General features: G+C 40.3%; 2 non-coding genes across 2 annotated transcripts; both read right to left on the reverse strand.

The window, feature by feature from the left end:
- Positions 1 to 247: 247 nt before the first annotated feature.
- Positions 248 to 319, reverse strand: trnat-cgu (transfer RNA threonine (anticodon CGU)). Its single transcript has one exon. It is a non-coding gene; the product is annotated as a tRNA-Thr (tRNA).
- A 2,189-nt stretch (positions 320 to 2,508) lies between these two features.
- Positions 2,509 to 2,580, reverse strand: trnat-cgu (transfer RNA threonine (anticodon CGU)). The gene has a single exon. It is a non-coding gene; the product is annotated as a tRNA-Thr (tRNA).
- Between the last annotated feature and the right edge of the window lie 3,420 nt (positions 2,581 to 6,000).

The raw sequence follows: 6,000 nt of genomic DNA on the forward strand, positions 1-6,000 counted from the left end.
TCTATTTCATTCTTAGAATGTCAACATTGTGGAAAGTGGGAGTTGTGCAAAAGCTAATTTAACAAGTGAATACTCTCACAAGACAAGTTGGGGAATACTGTAGGACAGCAAACATGTAAAGTGGCTCTATCGTAGAGATACTTCCCCTTAATATAATAGTTGTGTTCAAATATTGATACAACATGACTTTTCTACAAAGTCCCCCAATGAATGAAAATTTCCAAGGAAATTGAAGTCTTTTCTATAGAGGCACGGATGGGATTTGAACCCATGATCTTCGGTTTACGAGACCGACGCCTTACCACTTGGCCACCATGCCCCCTATGCTATATCTATACATCAACATTCTGAAAAGTAGTAGTTGTGCAAATGTGAATTTGGCACACAAACTCAGAGGAGAAAGGACCTCATATATAGCATGCACTCCCCCTCTGAGCTTCCATCCCATTTCATTTGCAGATAAAACGCAATATCAATACAATGTACTTTATATATACACCACTCCATTGAAACTACAATGAAATGATAGCAGCAATTCTTAAAACAGGTACGGACAGGGATCGAAAACATGAACTTCAGTTTTTGAAAATGATGCCATAAAAGTTGGCAACCATGCCACTTCTGTTCTATAAATGTACTAACAGGGATTGAAAACATGTTCTTCAGATTACAATACCAAATGATTTAGCACATCTCTGTTTCCTGCTTAGAATTTCAACATTCTGGAAAGTAGAAGTTGGGTCTTTGCAAAAAAAAACATGGAGAAGCTGAGGATTGAACCCAAGACCTCATACATGCAAAGCATGCGCTCTACCACTAAGCTACAACCCCTTTCTTAGGAAAAAAAAAATGGTTTCTTATTTTTTTAAATTTCTCCTTTATTATACCAGGTAAGCCAGTTAAGAACAAGTTCTCATACACAACTGCGACCTGGCCAAGATAAAACAAAGCAGTGCAACACAAACAACAACACAGAGTTACACATGGAACAAACAAGCGCACAGTCAATAACAAAATAGAAGGGGAATTTTTTTTAAAAGGCAATAATAGGCCATAGTAGCGAAGTAATCACATTTTAGCAAATGAACACTGGAGTGATAGATGAGCAGATGATGATGTGCAAGTAGAAATACTGGTGTGCAAAAGTGCAGAAAGTAAATAAAAACAACATGGCGATGAGGTAGGTAGATTGGGTGGGCTATTTACAGATGGGCAATGTACAGCTGCAGCGATCGGTTAGCTGCTCAGATAGCTGATGTTTAAAGTTAGCAGTGTTGCCAAATCCTCAGTAAGGAAAGTAGCTATTGGCTGTCCTAAAAGACGCTAGAAGTCGCTACATGACGTCATCACCTAATTTGCATAATTGGCCATGATCATGTAATTGTGATGGACGCTGTTGGAGAGAGGAATAACTCCGTGGGAGAGACAAGAAGTGAGTAAAAAACACCCTAAATATGTTTAGAACTACAAATTAACTTTCTTCTGTCGATTCTTCTTTTTTTTAATGTCACAATTCCAACCCTCCTCCTTTATCCGGGCTTGGGACCAACAAAAGTGACCCAAAAGAGACACTCTGGCGGAGCAACTTAGTTTTTAATTGTATTTTTAATTGTATTTTTTTGTTTTTCAGTTTAGTTTTCTTAATTTGGTTTGGTTTTTAACCTTATGGTCCACTTAGGAGCCTACAACAAGTCACAGTAAAACATTAACATTTTAACCATAACATTTAAAATTAAAAAAAATCTATACAAGTCTACATTAACAATCTAAATGGACCAAAAAGAGACAATAGAAAAAACTTTCAATGGCAATGTGAGAAAATGATGGGAACTAGTCTGGCCCTAATTCAGATTAATTGTGTTTTTTTTAAGTAGGATAGGGCGGGATCAGCCAGCGGCGGCTTCTCACATGCGGGATTGATTTGCAGTCTGGAAGCGGAGGGGTGAACATCTCCTGCTCTGACTGCAGCTGGAAGGGACTGCTGCGCGAGGACTAAGCCGCTTGTTAGTGCTTTGATAAGGCGGAGCTTTACCTAGCATAGACTTACAGATGACCTGGAGCCAGTGGTTCTGGCGACGAATATGTAGCGAGGGCCAGCCGACTAGAGCATACAGGTCGCAGTGGCCCTATCAAGACAATTGACCTTTTCTTTACACTGTTGTGATGAAAGTAAATTTCCATAATATCAGCTATCTACCATAAACGTCGAACAGGGATTGAACCCATGTGCTCCAGTTAACAAAAACAGATGACTTTGCACATCTATTTCATTCTTAGAATGTCAACATTGTGGAAAGTGGGAGTTGTGCAAAAGCTAATTTAACAAGTGAATACTCTCACAAGACAAGTTGGGGAATACTGTAGGACAGCAAACATGTAAAGTGGCTCTATCGTAGAGATACTTCCCCTTAATATAATAGTTGTGTTCAAATATTGATACAACATGACTTTTCTACAAAGTCCACCAATGAATGAACATTTCCAGGGAAATTGAAGTCTTTTCTATAGAGGCACGGATGGGATTTGAACCCATGATCTTCGGTTTACGAGACCGATGCCTTACCACTTGGCCACCATGCCACCCTATGCTATATATATACATCAACATTCTGGAAAGTAGTAGTTGTGCAAATGTGAATTTGGCACACAAACTCAGAGGAGAAAGGACCTCATATATAGCATGCACTCCCCCTCTGAGCTTCCATCCCATTTCATTTGCAGATAAAACGCAATATCAATACAATGTACTTTATATATACACCACTCCATTGAAACTACAATGAAATGATAGCAGCAATTCTTAAAACAGGTACGGACAGGGATCGAAAACATGAACTTCAGTTTTTGAAAATGATGCCATAAAAGTTGGCAACCATGCCACTTCTGTTCTATAAATGTACTAACAGGGATTGAAAACATGTTCTTCAGATTACAAGACCAAATGATTTAGCACATCTCTGTTTCCTGCTTAGAATTTCAACATTCTGGAAAGTAGAAGTTGGGTCTTTGCAAAAAAAAACATGGAGAAGCTAAGGATTGAACCCAGGACCTCATACATGCAAAGCATGCGCTCTACCACTAAGCTACAACCCCTTTCTTAGGAAAAAAAAAATGGTTTCTTATTTTTTTAAATTTCTCCTTTATTATACCAGGTAAGCCAGTTAAGAACAAGTTCTCATACACAACTGCGACCTGGCCAAGATAAAGCAAAGCAGTGCAACACAAACAACAACACAGAGTTACACATGGAACAAACAAGCGCACAGTCAAAAACAAAATAGAAGGGGACATTTTTTAAAAAGGCAATAATAGGCCATAGTAGCGAAGTAATCACATTTTAGCAAATGAACACTGGAGTGATAGATGAGCAGATGATGATGTGCAAGTAGAAATACTGGTGTGCAAAAGTGCAGAAAGTAAATAAAAACAACATGGCGATGAGGTAGGTAGATTGGGTGGGCTATTTACAGATGGGCAATGTACAGCTGCAGCGATCGGTTAGCTGCTCAGATAGCTGATGTTTAAAGTTAGCAGTGTTGCCAACTCCTCAGTAAGGAACAAAGGCGGTGGTAGCGGTCCTGCTGCTGGGTTGTTGCCCTCCTACGGCCTCCACGTCTCCTGATGTACTGGCCTGTCTCCTGGTAGCGCCTCCATGCTCTGGACACTACGCTGACAGACACAGCAAACCTTCTTGCCACATCTCGCATTGATGTGCCATCCTGGATGAGCTGCACTACCTGAGCCACTTGTGTGGGTTGTAGACTCCGTCTCATGCTACCACTAGAGTGAAAGCACCGCCAGTATTCGAAAGTGACCAAAACATCAGCCAGGAAGCATAAGAACTGAGAAGTCCCCACCTGCAGAACCACTACTTTATTGGGGGTGTCTTGCTAAATGCCTATAATTTCCACCTGTTGTCTATTCCATTTGCACAACAGCATGTGAAAATTGTCAATCAGTGTTGCTTCCTAAGTGGACAGTTTGATTTCACAGAAGTGGGATTGACTTGGAGTTACATTGTGTTGTTTAAGTGTTCCCTTTATTTTTTTGAGCAGTGTATTATACACATATATTTTATTTTAGACTTTACAAAAACATATTTTTGTGCGTTTTGGATTTCCAACATTTACTTACTGTACAGACAAGTATATTTTATACATATTTTTTTTTTAACAATTAAAAAAAAAGTTTTTCATAGACAGAACAAACTATATTTAGATGCATTTTGATTTCCTAAATGTCAATATTTTTATTTTCTGTGTCACGTGTTTATGCCCATTTATGTACATCCTGTATATGTTACCCTTCCAATGAGCTTATCATATAAACTACAATACGAAAAGTATGGTTTACTTTACTTTAAATCATGTTAGCACAGGTAACAGCCGTTTACAGTCTTTCTTTAGTTTTTCATTCTTACTCTTCCCAATTCACTTCAACTATATTTCTTTATTTCCCATGGGCTTCACCAGAGTACCCCCTAGTGGCTGGAATACAACTGTATTAAGCCCCTTACATATTCACCCCCCTGTAAAATGAAATGTTGTCCCAGTTGCAGCCTAGTATCCAAACTGATATGCCATTTATAGTTTTAAAAAAACCCAGCGTTTATAATTTGAGATTCCTGGCTACTGTAGTGTTGTGGTTTCTTGCAGGTAACCTGCTGTTCCTGGCTGTGGTCAGCCATTTTGGGGCAAAGCTGCACCGGCCCAGGCTCACAGGCCTGCCACACTTCAACAACTGAAATACTGGTTAAACTTGTACTTTTAGAGGTACTCCAATGCGGAGGATAGTTTCACTTTAGAAATTAAGAAATTTATCCAGTTGTTGATTATTATCAGTTAACTTAGAACTAAAGTCTTGCGTAATTGGTCAGCTGCTTGATTATGTTTTGGGGCCATACATGTTAAGAGAAGGGATTAATTAAGAGATGCTATAACTTTGACATGGTAAGGTTGGACCCAGGTGCAGTGAAGAGACCAGATGATGAAGCAGTGGTTCCAACCAGTGTCTCCATCCCTCAAGGGCCCATTTAACTGCCAAGAGCTCCCGGTTGCCTACATCGTAGTTGCAGTCCGCTGGCGAGAACCGTTTGGAGAGAAAGACGCATGGGTGCAGTTCCTTGTCCTCCTCCTTCCACTGCGAAAGTACCGCACCAGCTCCGGTGTCCGAGGCATCCACCTCTACCACAAAGGGGCTAGTAGAATCAGGATGAACGAGGATGGGTCCGGAGGTGAAACGTCCCTTGAGCTCTATGAATGCCCTGTCAGTCTCGGGATTCCCGCAAAAACCTGCTTGAGTGAGGTGGGACAGGGAAGGGTTTTTGGAGAAGATCAGGATGTCGTCCAGGTAAACAAAGACGAACCGATCCAACAAATCCCTAAGAGTGTCATTGATCAATGCTTGATATGCATAAGTTATTTTCAACCATTAACTGGGGCCTTGTTGAGGCCTTATCTAAGTTAGTAATTGCTGATTGACAAAGTATTATTTTGATGTATGGAAAATATATGGTATGCAATTCCTATGTAGAGAAGGTTCTCTCTGGTAGTTGTTCAATATGACTTCAACTTTTACAGGGTACTCTTGTAAAATAAATGTTTCATCTCAGTGTGACTCTTAAACCCTGTTTAAAGATAAGTTCAATAAAAAAAAAAACATCAACACAAACACAGGATATGGGGTACACATGGTATCACATCATGACATACTTGGCCCTACTGCACCTGCATTCCAGCACCATTCCAGCATCTGGAATTGACTCAACATGTTTGAGGTGGGTGATCAATACATGTGGGGGAAGAGGTGTCTGTCGAATGTATGATTCTGATATGTACAGGTAAGTTCATTGTGTGTGGGGGGCATCCATGTTTGTGTCCATACTCTGAGGTGCGTTTGAATATGAATGAGCAGCAGTGTTGTGATGTGTCCTATCCCGTCCTTGCAGAGGGATCTTCCTTGGCCTCATCACATGTCTCAGTGGCTCCTCCTTAGGAGGGA

Source organism: Oncorhynchus mykiss, chromosome 29 (assembly GCF_057628025.1).
Source record: "Oncorhynchus mykiss isolate SJ-2025 chromosome 29, ASM5762802v1, whole genome shotgun sequence".
NCBI classification, from domain to species: domain Eukaryota; kingdom Metazoa; phylum Chordata; class Actinopteri; order Salmoniformes; family Salmonidae; genus Oncorhynchus; species Oncorhynchus mykiss.